Genomic DNA, 15,753 nt, shown 5'->3' on the forward strand with positions numbered 1-15,753 from the left:
AACTGCCCACTTCATTCAGGAAGGAAAAGGAGAAATGAACTATCATTGTAATGAGGTCCTTGCACATGGAGATGTTTGGAAAAGCTGTGTTTGGGGGAGTCCTCCATCTAGTCTGAGGCCTCTTGAATCAAGTAATTTATTGCACCTCCATAAATTTAGAAACTATGTTACCTATCATGTAGATAACTGGAGTTGTGGTGGGTCCTTTTAGCAATGAGTCAATATTGTAGATTATGTAACTCTGTGTATTGACCCATATTCTCTGGGAATACCTTCATTTGCTTCAAGACTATTATTTAGACATTAATATTGTGCTGTGTGCTAAGGTATAGTTCTTGTCTTCAGAGGCTCCATGCTGGACCTGGTGACCAAACACTGTCAGTTACTGAGACCACACTAGAGACATGGGAGCTATGGTTTTTGTCTTCAGCCTTCATTCTAGAGGAACATAGTCCCTGAGTTGGAGTAATGACAAGAGGACAGCAATATACATGCCCTTTTCAATTTGGTAGCCCGGCATCCACTTCCTGTCCATCATAGACTGGTCTTTCACACATGATTATTCACCAAAAGGATCTAGGTCAGTCTCCCACTAAGCTCAGAGCCTCATTCTAACGTTGGTGTCTTTGCTGAGTACATGCAGACACAGGAACCTCTCCACTACATGGCTCTAGTAACCCATTTGATTACTGAATAATTTCTGTTACTATAAAGTCGTTCTTTCATATTGAGTCAACAACTATCTACTTGTAACCTTACCAGTGGACTGATATTCTGCTCTCACCGACTATCCAGACTCAGTCAGTCTCCTATTATAGATAGATGATAGATTAGGTAATTACAGATAAAGATATACCTAAGCTCTGGGTACATAGACACTAAGTTGTATTCTTTGACCTCTACCACACCTGTTCCTTTAATTACTTCTCTAGTTTTGAGACACAACTTCACCAGCTTATTGAATAAGCAAGATGGGCATCAATGGATCAATGGTTAAAAAAAAAACCAGCATGAATCACCTTGTGACAGCTGAGTGGGTGTGGACTTGCATGTGCGCATGTGCACAATCGAAGGGTTATTCAGCGATTACCGAGGATGGTGGTAGGCCGCTTGCATTTGTAAGGGAAGAGCTTATCTTCTGGTTTCTGGAAACTTAAGTAGACTCTTAAAAGGATGAAAAATGTCAACAGAGAAGTCATTCCACTATCTAGATGGCCTTGCTTCGACTTCTTGAATGTTGAGTGAGAAAATGTCTGAGGCTAGTGGAAGATCTGTAAGGAAGAACCGAGTCTTCATTCGTCTTGAAGTTGGCACGTCTGGGCCAATAGTATTTCTTCACTTCTTATTGTCTGATGTCCAGAAAACACTGACATGTGAGAGCACAGAGAGTCGTTGCTTCTGGTGTTCCTAGAGCTTTATGTGAAAGCAGCTGGAAAGCAAGAAGGTGCTAGTCGGGTAAGAGCAGGTAATATGGGTCATTTTCTCTTTCTGCATTGGATTATGCAAGAGGCAGCCAATTCTCTTGGTGGGTCAAGTAAGAACTGAACTTCCAGGACTCAGACTTTAATGCAGGCTAAGGCAATAAGCAGATGGCTAAGGAATACAAGGGTGAGTAAGATGGATAAGGCCCAGCGAGTGGGAGGCTAAGGCTTGGAAGCCACTTAGATCAATTAGAAGGACCTGCATTTCATTAGGGTAGATCTTTGTGCAGCTATTTACCTACTGTGTCACCTAACAGTTTTGCTAACCCTTATCTTCTTCATCTTTTATATAAGGGCAGGAAAGTCTAGCAAGCAGAGATGTTTTGAGGATTTAATGATAGAACATTTCAAAGTGTTCAGTGTAAGACCTGGCACAGAAGAATCTAACAATAAATGAGGGCAGAGAGCTACCAAGTGGAACCCAATGTAATTAAAGTAAGGTTTTCACCTTCAGTCAATAAAGAGACAATAAAGCCCAGTGGCTAAGAGGAAGAGCTCCTTGGGCTTATCATCTCTGGTACATTACTTGACTCCTCTGAATTGGTTTACATATCTGTAAAATACATAATAATATCAGTCAAACTTCAAGACTGGTGAGAGCATTAAATGAGACAATGCACTTTTTCTTAATTTCTACGTAATATTCCTGATATCGGGTAAGCTCTGATAGTGTCAGTAAGGGAAGAAATAGAGCAAGTAGGAAAAAAATGCTTTTCAAATGAATTATTTGCACTAACATGCTGGAAAAGAGAAGGCTGTATACCATTGGCAACTTCTAGCTCCAGAAAGGGACAGAAAAGGAAAGGCAGGTGGTGGTATAACAGAAAGTAACTGATCAGCTCTTCCCTGCCCTTTGTCATAGGGAGACTAATAAGGCTGGACTCAGGAGTAAGTGGCAGTGGGCACGGGTCATCGCAGCTGCAGGAGCTCTTGAGCAGAACTCTCAGCTAAATACCAGCAAGAGGGGAGAGCCAGGCATATAGATGAACACTGAGACAGGTTTAGGAAGGGGACATCACAGCGGAGTTCAAGTGGGCATTTAAGTTGTTTTGCCTTTACCAGAGCACTGCTCAGTTCTGGCTTATGGTGGTGCTGGGGATTGAACCTGGGACTTCGGAGCCTTAGGCAAGAGAGTCTCTTTGCAAAACCATTATGCTATCTATCCCCACCCCAAGTGGGCATTTAATAGATAACATCTGGGGCTTGGGGGACATCTCACTTGCCTTGCTATGTCTGTTGCTACATCTTAGTCATGGAAGTGTCACAGTACCTGAGACCATTCTTGTTTCTGTGATCTCTCTCTCTCCCTCTCTCTCCCTCTCTCTCTCTCTCTCTCTCTCTCTCTCTCTCACACACACACACACACACACACACACACACACACAGCAAAGACTGCATCTGTTTTGCTGGGGAGGTTATTCAGTCCATGGAGCACAAGACTTGTATGTATGGAGTTCCAGGTTCAGTCTCTAGCACTGCACATGCCAGAGTGGTGCTCTCATTCTTTGCCTTTCATAGAATAAACAAATAAATCTTAAAAAAAAAAAGAAAAGAAAAGATTGTACTTGCCCTGTGGGCCTCAAACCCTCCCCCCCCCCCCAAGGGTTCCAGTGAAATCCATTATCTGGTGACTGATGAGTGTGTGTCTTGTGCACTAAGGGTCTGCACTTAAAAGAGTCCTGTACTTGGTGGAATGCTTTGCTGCAACTGTCTTGGAATGTATGATCACTTTAAAAATAATTTTTATTAGTGATTTAATAAAGATTAAAAAGACTGTAAGATAACACGGGCACAATTACACACAGTTCCCACCACCAGAGTTCCGTGTCCCATCCTGCCCAAAATTCTTTATATGGAGCAGAAGGTAGAAGGTCTGCCCCTGTAATTGCTTCTCCGCTGAATATGAATATGGGCATTGGTGGGTTATGATCATTTTTCTCTTTTTCTTTTTCTTAAGCAGCACCTACTACTGCCTGGAGTTTCCTCTTGTGTCATAGCACCTCTCATGTGGTGCAGGGCTTTGAACCTGGATCTCACGCATGCACCTCTCTGGTCCACTATAAGGTTTATCATTCCTAGTATAAATATCACTTGGCTTCTATAAGTGTAATAAGCTCCTTCTCCCAAGTCAAACTTAGAAGAGTAGCATAGAAAACTTGTAGGCTTTATGTGAGTCTCAATCTCCTCCTGAGCTGTGTTGTCATCTGGAGACTGGGGGAACCCAGCACCAGGAACCATCTGCAAGAGGGGAGAGCGTGGGGCAGAACCCACCTCTTTGGAAGACAGAGCCAAGACCAACAGATAAGATCTGCCTGATGCTCTTTTGCAAAACAGAACAAGCAAATACTATTTGTTGATTAGATTTGTCTCTTGGCCTGATCCTGCTGTCAACCCATATCTGAATCTTTTCTTCATTCATGATACATAATTGAAGAGGACCTGCCCCTGGAAGGCTGCAGCTCCATTCCACTGTCTATAATGCAGACAGTAAAGAGAACGCCTCTCTGAGTCGGGCGGTAGCGCAGCGGGTTAAGCGCACATGGCACAAGAACTCCTCTCATACTCAGCACAGAACTGGGTCCTTGGTGTTTCTTGACCTCAGCTAGGGCAGGAGGAAGTGCCCAGAAGACAAGGTGGTGGAGGAGAAGGGCTAGCTGTGCCCAGGAGCAGATGGTGATTGTTTATTAGCACACTACTACTGAGACTTTGGAGCCTCAGGCATGAGAGTCTTTGCATAACCATTATGCTATCTCCTCCTGCCCTGATGGTGATATCTTGAGACAGGCATTGGTACCAGAGGAAAGGCAGCAGCATTCAGAGACAGACAGTGGTGCTCTTCAGAATACAGTGGTGTCCTCATAGTCTCTGCCAATCAATCATCACTAGAAAACAATGTCCTGGGGGACTAGGCTGGGGCTCCTCAGCTTGATTGTATTATTATGCACAAGGATCCAGATTCAAGCCCTGCAGTGGGGAAGCTTAATGAGTGTGAAGCAGTGCTAAAGGTGTCTCTTTTCTCCCCTTCCACCTCATTTTTTCTCTGTCTCTATCTAATAAAATAAAAAATAAAAAAATTAAATCATTTTATTGGGGAGTAATGGTTTACAGTACAATTGTTGACACATAGAAAAAAGAAAGAAAGAAAGAAAGAAAGAAAGAAAGAAAGAAAGAAAGAAAGAAACAGTGCCCAATCAGTGTAAATAGCAAAACTACAGTGTATTTTGAGAAGTGAAGACACTATGGTGGCAAAAGAAAAAGAAATGACACCTAAACAATATAACCAAAATAAGTGTAGCATCTTCATGTTTAAGAAGGCAATGGAAATGGTTACTAGGCACTTTTCCCCATTATTATTATTGGTGGTGGTGGTATTGTCATCGTAGTTGGGGCTTCACTGCTCCAGGCCAATTTTTTTTTTTCTTTTCGAGTCAACATTTTTTTTTTTTTTCAGCTAGAAAGTAAAAGACAGAAAGACAGAGGAAGAGAAGAGAATATAACACACCACTGAAACTTCCCCCAGTGCAGTGGTGCAGCGGTACAATGTGGGTGGCACACATGATAAAGCAGCCGCCCTCCCAGGTGAGCTATCTCTTCAGCCCTCAGCAAAGTTTCGACCAGCAGAGAGGCCTTATGTAATCAAGAGAGTGGAGGTTGCAGTGTTATCTCTCGGTAAAGAATCCAAAACTAACAGTTCAAAGTTGATATACTTTCTGATGAAATAAAAAGTCCAGAGTCAGCTTGTTTTTCATATATACCCTCTGCTTGTGACAAGTCTAGAGAAAAGTTATTGACCAGAGAAACTGATGCATGCTGGGAGGTGAGCAAAGGTAACATGGACGAGGGGAGGACATGATAAGGATAGTTCTGACATGAAGGAAGAGGAGGAGGGGGAGGAGGAGGGAGAAGATAAAGAGGAAGAGGAGCAAGAGAAGGAGGAAATAATGATGAAGACAGCAGTGGAAGGAGAAGAATAAAGAAAAGAAAAGGGGCCGGCAAAATAGCTCAGCTGAGTAGTGCTCGTGCTTTGCCATTCATGCCACCCAGTTTTGGGCCCAGCCCCCACCATAATGAAGGAAACTTCAGTGCTGTGGTGTTTTTCCCTCTGTCTATCTGAAAAGGAAAAGCTGGTCTGGAACAGTGAGGCCTGGTGGCAAAAAAAAAAGACAACTAACCAATGTGCTTGGGTTTTCCTACTAGATGGCATTTGCAAACTGTAAAGCCTGCAAGTCCGGACTGTAAGTGGGACACTGGCAGAAGCTAGTTAACTCGACCTGTCATTGTCTATGTGAGAAGGCAGGCTGGCATTCTGAAGCTGAGTAATACCACTATTCACAGAAACTACCAATGCATTTATTATGTAAAGTGAAAACCCTTCATACATGTCAGAGGACAATGCCTGACACAGAAAAACACAGATACCATATGATCATACTCATACATATACATATGAGAGAGAGAAACAGATGAGCTGAATAAAGCAATAATAAACTTTTAGACCATAAAAATGAATTAGTTAATATAATATTTCACCTGTTTATTTCCCTAGTACTTAAGAAATACAGAGGCAATACTAATGAATATTTTTTTTAAAAAAAACCTCTTATTGAGAAAAAAGAAAGGCTGGTTTGAGACCTGCAGAATTTCAGAGTTTACTGAGACAGTTTTGCCATGTCTTGCCTTTTTGTTGTTGTTGTTGTAGTTATTATTGTTGTTGTTATTGCTGTAGTCTTGCCTCTCTTCTCGGGGCTTTCTAAATGTATGTGTTTATAAAAGGTGGCTTATTTTAACACACACACACACACACACACACACACACAACAGGCATTTGACATTTTAAACTCTCTTCCTTTATACTCATACCAGTCAAGTTACTGAACAGATCAGACTGTCTGGTGCCAGCCCAGACCACCTTCCCTCCTTCCTGGTTGGCACTGAAACAGTAATAAACGTGACCAACCCTGACCAGTGAATTATGAATCCAACTGTATGTCTCTATTTTGTCTGCAAGTTTATCATGGGATTAATCACTTATACTTTGCTGAAAACCTTATATGTCACATTTCTGGCTCTCCCAGGCTAGTGACCTATTAGATGAAATCAAGGTTTTAGTTACATTATTTTTTCCTGATCATCTAGTTTACTGTCTCACAATAACTTCTTCAGCTATACTAGTCCTTAGAAATTGACTTTTTGGGAGTCGGTTGGTAGCTCAGCGGGTTAAGCTCGCGTGGCGCAAAGTGCAAGGACCAGCATAGGGATCCGGTTTGGAGCCCCTGGCTCCCCACCTGCAGGAGAATCGCTTCACAAGCGGTGAAGCAGGTTTGCAGGTGTCCATCTTTCTCTCCCGCTCTTTGTCTTCCCCTCCCCTCTCCATTTCTCTCTGTCCTATCCAACAACATCAACAACAATAATAACTACAACAAGGCTACAACAACAAGGGCAACAATGGGGGGAAAATGGCCTCTAGGAGCAGTGGATTCATGGTGCAGGCACTGAGCCCCAGAAATAACCCTGGAGGCAAAAAAAAAAAAAAAAAAAGAAAGAAAGAAAGAAAGAAAGAAAGAAAGAAAGGGAGAGAGACCTGCAGCACTGCTTCTTCTTCTAGCGTTTGCCCTTCTTCCGTAGCCAGTCAACAGCGTCAGGTTGAAAGCTGTCAGGAGCTGCTTGTTGCTGGCTTTGAAAATGACTGGGATCCATGTGGATTCAGTCGGCTAGGAAGGATCGTGAGTTTCCCCAATGAATGGGTACTCACGGGATGCACCACGAGAAGGTCGATCCAATGCATCCCAACTGCTTCACCACTCGTGAAGCTTTCCCCCTGCAGGTGGGTACTGGGGACTCGAACCTGGGTCCTTGCGCATTGAGACGTGCGCTCAACCAGGTGTGCCACCACCCGGCCCCTTATTATTATTATTTTTTAATTATTTATTGGGGGATTAATGGTCTATTTTTTCTATATATATATATTTGCCCATTTTTCCTACAGTCCTGCCTTTTCTTCCTTTCTAAGTCACACCTGATACTTCTGGGTGTCCTTCCTTTTTTTTTTTTTCCCCTCTTCTCTCTCTGGATCCTGATGGAATTGGAGTTCAGAGCCCATGGTTATCTTCCCCTAACATTTACCCCTCTGGGAGTATGGACCAAAATTCCATATAGGGTGCCGAAGGTGAAAAGTCTGTTATTCTGTAATTGCTTCTCCACTGGACATGGTAGGTCGATCCATATCCCCAGCCTGGAGAATAACTTTTTTTTTTTAACCAGAGCACTGCTCAGCTCTGGTTTATGATGTGGGGGGACTGGACCTGGGACTTCGGAGCTTCAGGCATGAAAGTCTCTTTGCAATAACCATTATGTTATCTACCCCATCCTCTATCACTTTTTTTTTTTTTTTTTTGCTTCCAGGGTTATCATTGGGGCACACTTCTGGCACCATGAATCCACTGCTCCTGGTGGGCCATCTTTTCTGTTTTATTGGATAGGACAGAGAGAAATTGAGAAGGAAAGAGAAGATGGGGGAAGAGAAAGACACCTGCAGACCTTCTTCACCGCTTGTGAAGCGACCCTCCTGCAGGTGAGGAACTGGGAGCTCTAACCAGGACCCTTGAGCTGCTCTTTGCGCTTCTTACTATGTGCGCTTAATCCAGTGCCACCACCGCACAACAACTCCCCCCCCATAAATTTTTTAAAAACGAGGTGTGCTCTGGCACTTTTTACAGCTGTCACAGAATTAATTTAGCGCCACCTAGAGACACGTGTCAGCATTGCAGAGAGGAGGAAATCGAAACAGTTAATCAAGAGAGAGAGTTAATTTGCTCTTTATTTTTTTCCTGTCAACCCCTAGGCTAGCCATTTCTGTTATAACTGTCCAATAATTCAACAACCCTATGAATTTGAGTGACATCAAGTGATAGGATTATAATTGATTCTAAGCAATGTGATTTGTAGAGCAGATATATTTTAACTACTATGGCATATAAATCCTCTCATTTTGCTTCTATATCATGTCAAAAAGAATGTCATTTGAAATATAAAGGATATAATGAACATCAATAAGAGAAAAATGGAATCCCAGGAAGGGAGAAGTGGTTAGACATTCACTTTCAGGAGGAACTGTCTTCTGCACTGGGGAGGAGAAATAAATAGCAGAGAAGAGTTGGTAAAATAGTCTTGCCATGTGCGTGACTCAGGTGAAAAGTCAGCTCCCTACCATACTGAAGGAAGCTTCAGTGCTGAGTGCTGTGGTTTCTTCCCACTCCCTTCCTCCTTATCCTCTCCCCCCGCCCCCCACACACACCTGTATTCCCCCAGGTCTTGCTGCTTCTATCGGAAAAAGCCAGCCCAGAGCTGTGAACCTCCTGGTGACAAGGAGAAGGAGGTGGGGTGGGGGAGCCGGGCGGTAGCGGACTGGGCTAAGTGCACGTAGTATAAAGCACAAGGACCTGCGCAAGGATACCCACCTGCAGGGGGGTCGCCTCACAAGCGGTGAAGCAGCTCTCTTCCCCTTCTCTGTTCTATCCTATATATATTTTTAAATGGAAAAAATGGCTTCCAGAAGCTGTGGATTTGTAGTGCCGGCACCAAGTTCCCAGCGATAACCCTGGAGGCAAAAGAAAGAAAAAAAAAAAAAGGAAAAGAAAGAGGAGGAAAGGAGAAGGAAAGAAAGAAAAAACAGTACTGACAAAATACAGAAGTTGCTAAACATGTCTATGACTTTCAAGGAGCTAAGGAAAGGCTGAAAACATTGGAGAAGGAATGTCAGTTGATGACAGTGTACTAAGGCATCAGCTATAAGCACTGAGATGTGACAGTGATGGTCCCTAGCACCCAGTGTGGGCCGCGAGTAAGTACTATTGGACACACCTCATTCCCCAACAGGTTGTGGTATTACTGGATTTCAAGGTGTCTCTGCATACCCTGTGGACGTGAATAAAGAAATATGGCTAGATGGAAAATTAGTTATTTCCATAGAGGTGGATAGGATTCTATCTACCCTGATGTTTTGAATGATAAATTGGAGAGAGGTTTTTAGTGGCAACCGTCTAAGAGATGGTCTTCAACTCTTTCTTCAGTGTCTTATTTACTCATTAGATAAAATTCTTGGCATCTCGGGCAATACAAGGGGCAGATAACATTAAAGGAAGAGGCACAGGAAAATAACTTGATGATTGGTGGGTGTTGGGCGGTGGCGCACCAGGTTAAGTGCACATAGTACAAAGCGCAAGGATCCTGGTTCAAGCCCCTAGCTCCCCAACTGTGGGGGAGGGGGGGCGTTGCTTCACATGCTGTGCAGTAGGTTTGCAGGTGTATCTTTCTCTTCCTCTTTATCTTCCCCTCCCCTCTCAATCTCTGTCCTATCTAATTTTAAAAAATGGAAAAAGTGGTCACCAGGAGCAGTGGATTTGTAGTGCAGGCACAGAGCCCCAGTGATAATGCTGGTGGAAAAAAATTAATAATAAAAAATTAAATTTTAAAAAAGAACTTGATGATTGCATCTTAAATCTGGATATTGGAGTGAGTTGAGTAAGAGACTGCTGAGTAGAAATGAGTATGAGCCCCTGGTGCCCAGTGTCAGTCAGCTTCTCGGTGTGGAGGAGAGATCCTGCAGCAGAGCTACTAGAGACAAATGTGAGATTATATATTTGAATTTTCTAGTAGCCGTTTTTAAACTTTTTTCTAAAAAAAAAAACCTTTAAGTAAATTTTAGAAGTGTTTTATTTATAATTAAAAATATTTTAGCAGGTATGCCCAAGTTACTCTGATTCGAATGTATGATAAATGTCTAAACATATGTATGTCTCTCTCTCTCCATATCTATCTATCTATCTATCTATCTAAAGTAGATGGATAGATAGATATATCTCCAGTGTGCACTGGAATCTCTCAGTTCACATCAGTCAGCCATGTTTCAAATGTGCTGTTGAATCTGCCAGTACAGCCACATAGGGTTTTCAGGGGCTCAGCTCTGTGGCCAGCATGCCCTCCAATAACGTTTTTCCCAGGATGGTGGCACTGAGAACAGCTATACTGCTCATAAGTACTTTTCTTTTCATCCTCTCTCTCTCTCTCTCTCTCTCTCTCTCTGGAAAGAGAAAGGTCTGGGTAATTTGACAAGTAAATCCCTATAGAAGCTGTGCTGACCTATATTTAATCCTGATCATGAGTACGAGCACAAATCCAGTGACTGAAAGATGAGAATTCTTAATAAAGTGGTTACCTGCCAAACTTTTTCTTCTCCATTTCACAGCACCCTTCTTTGTCTTTTTGTTTGGGATATGTGCTATCCCTAAGGCAACTAGTATATCTCTCACTTTTCTCTCCCACCCCAATTAAAAACCAGAAATTTTTTCTCCCCTCCCTCTCCCTCTCCCTTCCTCCCTTCCTTCCACCACAGCACTTCTCAACTCTGGTTTATGATGGTACAGGGGATTGATTCCTACAGGCGCTTCCGCCAAGCCATCTTCAAAGCAGCTTCCCAAGGTATTCCTCGTGGGAGACGTGCTAACTATACGCCTTGTCTTGATGCTGAACGCGAGCAACTACTAAAGCAGTATGATGAGTCGGGTGACCCAGATGTGGCTGACCATCTCATTGCCTCCCTGGATGCAGCACTCCAAGCCCGCTGGCAACAACTCACGGAAAGTCTGAACTTCACCCACTCAAGTAGGAAGGCCTGGAAGCTTCTTCATAGTCTGGGTGCCGATAGCCAACCCTCTCCCGTCTCCTATCCTCCCGTATCTCCAAACTCAGTGGCCAGTCACCTAACTCAAGTTGGACATGCTAAGATCGACCCAGTCTGGAAAAGAGAAATTTCCCATGAGTGGTCATCCCACTTCCGTCTATCTTGTCCATCTCCAAAACTCTCTCCCTTTACACTATCTGAACTGGAAGATGCTTTGAAGAGGGTTAAACCAGGAATGGCTGCTGGCTATGATAACATCACCCCAGAACTCATTTTTAACTTGGGCCCCGCAGCAAAGAAGTGGCTCACTACATTTCTGTCCCACATCTTGGAACCCGAATCTATGCCCAAAATTTGGCATCGTGCAAAGATAATAGCAGTTTTGAAACCAAAGAAAGACCCAACACTGGCCACCAGCTATAGACCAATTTCTCTCCTCTCCGTGTGTTACAAATTCCTTGAGAGGCTGCTTCTGTAACAAATTTCTCCTCTTACAGAGAAATTCCTATCACCCGCCCAAGCTGGCTTCCGCCCAGGAAGATCTACCTGCAAACAAGTCCTGGCCCTCTCAACTTACATTGAAAATGGATTCCAGAAGAATTTAAAGAGGGGTGCTGTCTTTGTTGATCTCACAGCAGCCTATGACACAGTCTAGCATCGTGGTCTCCTAGTCAAGATCTCAAGATGCCTGCCTCCATGGGTGGCCAACACTATATCGTTTCTTCTCCAAAACAGAAGATTCCGGGTGCATCTGGGTGACAAGTCTAGCAGATGGAGACTTGTCTCAAGTGGCCTCCCCCAGGGCTCTGTTCTGGCTCCTGCGCTATTTAATATTTACATCAATGACCTCCCAGAAACTTCCTCAAGGAAGTTCATCTACGCCGATGACATCTGCTATGCAACTCAGGCATCCAAGTTCGACATCCTTGAGGAAACACTCACGAAAGACATGTCTCTGATATCTGATTACTGTAAAAAATGGCGACTAATCCCTAGCACTGCAAAAATGGTATCATCTGTTTTCCATCTACACCATGCCTCGGCCTCGCGTGAGCTTAATGTGCAGCTTGGCGATACGAGAATCCGGCATGAAGCCCAGCCAGTCTTTCTTGGCGTTACTCTCGATCGCACTCTGTCATTTTACAAACATCTCATAAAAACTGCAGCAAAGGTGGGCGCGAGGAATAACATCATTGCAAGACTGGCCAGCTCCTCATGGGGTGCGAGCGCTTCCACACTATGATCATCATCTCTGGCATTATGCTATTCCACTGCAGAATACTGTGCCCCAGTATGGTTCCGTAGCCCCCATTTCCACTTGGTCGATTCCAAATTATATTCCTCCATGAGGATCATTTCTGGAACCATCCGTTCCACCCCGGTTCCATGGCTGCCAGTTCTTAGCAACATCGCCCCGCCAGATATTCGTCGGGATGCGGCATCATCTAAGTTCATTTCCCACGTCTACGCTCGACTGGACCTGCCAATATACGCGGATATCTTCGCCCACCCTGTCCAACGCTTGACGTCATCCAATCTGGTCCCCTACGCCTACACTGAACTTCTCTGTTCCAGACTCTTGGAAACAGAGTTGGCAGTCAGCTGAGGTAAAGAACAAACACCTCATCACAGACCCCTGCAAGCGTCAACCCGGCTTTGACCTAGCATGTTATGATTGGGCTCTCCTCAATCGCTATCGAACAGGCCATGGCCGGTGCGCCGCTATGTTCCATCGCTGGGGAGCCAGAGACGACCCGAACTGCCCCTGCGGCTCCAGACAGACTATGACCCACATAGTCAACGACTGCCACCTCTCCAGATTCAAAGGAGGTCTCGAAAATTTACATCAGGCTCAACCTGACGCTGTTGACTGGCTACGGAAGAACGGCAAACGCTAGAAGAAGAAGAAGAAGGGGATTGAACCTAGGAATTTGGAGCCCCAGGCATGATAGTCTCTTTGCATAATCATTATGCTATCTATCTCTGCCCTAAAGTGAAAATTTCCCATTCCTATTTCTTTTTTTTTTAATTTATTTTATTAATTACTGGACAGAGACAGAGAGAAATTGAGAGGGATGGGTGATAGAAAGGGAGAGAGATAGAGAGATACCTGCAGAACTGTCACCAGTCGTGAAGCTTTCCCCCTGCAGGTGGGGACCAGGGGCTTGAACCTGGGTCCTTGCACACTATAATGAGTGTGCTTAACCATGTGTGCTACCGCCTGGCCCCTCCCATTCCTATTTCTAAGAAAACCCCCACTTAACCCAACATTTTAAATTGCTTCTAAGTTTCCATTATCTGGTCCCTTCCCCCCCCCCCAAAAAAAAAAAACCTGATTTCTGAGCATTAACACTCACCTAGGAATCTGGCAACCTAACCGACAGTGAATACAAGTATTTATTCTTGTTTACTCCAGAGCAGCCTATATAGAGAGGTTTTAGAAATGCTTACAAATTAAAACTACTTCCCTTTATTCTATCTTTATGAAAGTAAGAAAACTTAGTCTTAGAAGCTAACTGGCTTCTTGCTTAGTGTGATGGAGATTAAGATTGATCCCAGGTCAGCATCCTTTCTACTTCATTATGTACTTCATTGGAATAACATTTTCCCTTGCAAGAATGAAGACACTATTGTTTGTTTTTCCACCATCAATAACAAGAATCCCTCCACAATGTTTCCCTACTCTCCAGATTCATGGCAGTTGAGAGCATCTTCTCTGGAGCAGACTACTTTAAGTGCTGTAAATTACTTGTAAACTGTGAGACATAATTAATTTTATTTTTTTAAATTTTTGTTATTTATTTTTTATTTGATAGAGACAGCCAGAAATCGAGGAGGGGCAGATCTCCTATCAAGGAGAGAGAGATACTCCTGCAGCACTGCTTTACCACTTGTGAAGCTTTCCTCCTACAGGTGGGGGACCAGGGGCTTGAATCTGGGTCCTTGCACATTAGAACATGTGTGCTCAACCAGGCAAACCACCACCAGGCCCCTATAATTTCCCTTATCTGTATATATAATGGTCCCTCTTCCATATAGAGAAGCTCATTAGTATAAAGCACTTGGATAAAACCTAGCCCATAGGAAGCACACGAGGACGTTCTCAGTAGAACAAATTTTCATTGTCTTTCACGTGAAAAATCTCTAGCACACAGACCGTGGCATGCTGGGAATACATAAACTCAGCACGACCTCTATTGGTCAGGAACCGCCTCTCCAAGTCACAGACAGATCTAGTCTATTTGGCAGCGCACCTACCACCTTGGGAAACTTCCTGTTCTAGACATTAACTTCCCTGGAAGCAATTACGCTATAGTGTAAAAAGTCCAGAACTTGGGAGTCTGCTTTTATGTTCTTCCAATCCATACTATTACCACCTTGTCACTACACTTTTATGTTGGGACTACTGTCTGACCATGAGCAAAAGGAATTGTGGGACATGAATAATTAGCATATGGATAATGTAAAGCACATAAACTCGCAAGGGATCAAGTTCAGCCCTTTTGGCTCTCTTCGCCTCGTTTGCACTGTTGTCATACCTGTCTGATCTTCTCCCCGACAAGTGATGCTGTTCTTCAGGGACCTGCACATGTAGCTGATTGCTGGTGAATTAAGTGTAAGGATTAATGGCTCCTGCCACATGTCTGGCTGACCTTTTTCTCCTGCTTCCTCATTGTGGTTTTTAGGTACCTAATAAGCCTGCCGTTTTGACAAACCCCGAACAGAAGCCCCTCAGAAGTTTCTAACTTTTGCTATACTCTTTATTTGTAGCAAGGTCATGCATTATCTCTATGGGGTCTTTCTAGGTAAGGCTGATAAGCACTCAGCAAGTAACTAATTTTCAAAAAACTTGGAAAGAGAACTATTAACAAAGGCAAATAATGACTAAAAGTACTCTTGGGCTAAGATCTATAAGGAGGATGGTGATGAAAATTTCTTTATTTTCTTTATTTATTTGATAGAGGTAGAGTCAAATCAAGAGGGAATGGGGAAAGATAGAGAGAAATCTGTAGCACTGATGTACTGGTCATGAAGCTTTCCCCCTACAGGTAGGGACCGGGACTTGAACTTGTGTCTCTGCATTTAACCAGGTATACTACTGCCTAGCCCCCTAATGATTATGTCTAAGAAATGTTCAATTAGGGCAACTCAATACATACTGAATGTCTCCAAAGTCCATTAAACTCACTTAAGATATTATATTTGACTTCTGAGAAAGGTTTTCCAGCATTAAAAGTCTTAATTTTATTCTTTTCCTTCACAAGGAGACACAACTGGACTACTTTGGTCCAAATAGTATCTAAGGTCAAAAGCTGTACTGCTTTTCACTTTATTCCTAACTGGTCTAAATGAACGCATCCCCCATCTTTTCTTTTTTTCGACACACTTTTGAAAAACGGGCAAAATATACTGAAAAGGCAAACAGTAGCTTTGGTTGTTGAATAGCCAAAGGTGGGACTGCTGTTGCCACTACACTTGATTGGAAGGCAGATCCACACATACTGCAAAAGAATCGTTGAACAGCACTGAAACATTCACGAGCGGACACAGTAAGTCTAATGGGAAACAGACTGTGATGTGATTACATAACGT

The 15,753-nt window shown here is 43.4% G+C and overlaps 1 protein-coding gene and 1 long non-coding RNA gene across 2 annotated transcripts in view; both read left to right on the forward strand.

The window, feature by feature from the left end:
* Window positions 1–823: 823 nt before the first annotated feature.
* On the forward strand, window positions 824–8,851 carry LOC132540485 (uncharacterized). The gene is made up of 3 exons (XR_009551690.1): window positions 824–1,465; window positions 3,916–5,298; window positions 8,612–8,851. It is a non-coding gene; the product is annotated as an uncharacterized LOC132540485 (long non-coding RNA).
* Window positions 8,852–15,190: 6,339 nt separating this feature from the next.
* Window positions 15,191–15,753, forward strand: part of TBCCD1 (TBCC domain containing 1) — a 42,200-nt gene continuing 41,637 nt past the window's right edge. Inside the window, exon 1 of the mRNA XM_016186723.2 lies at window positions 15,191–15,209. The gene's annotated coding sequence lies outside the window, so the exon portion shown is untranslated. The remainder of the gene's footprint in view (window positions 15,210–15,753) is intronic.

This window comes from Erinaceus europaeus, chromosome 9 (genome assembly GCF_950295315.1).
Source record: "Erinaceus europaeus chromosome 9, mEriEur2.1, whole genome shotgun sequence".
In the NCBI taxonomy this organism is placed as follows: domain Eukaryota; kingdom Metazoa; phylum Chordata; class Mammalia; order Eulipotyphla; family Erinaceidae; genus Erinaceus; species Erinaceus europaeus.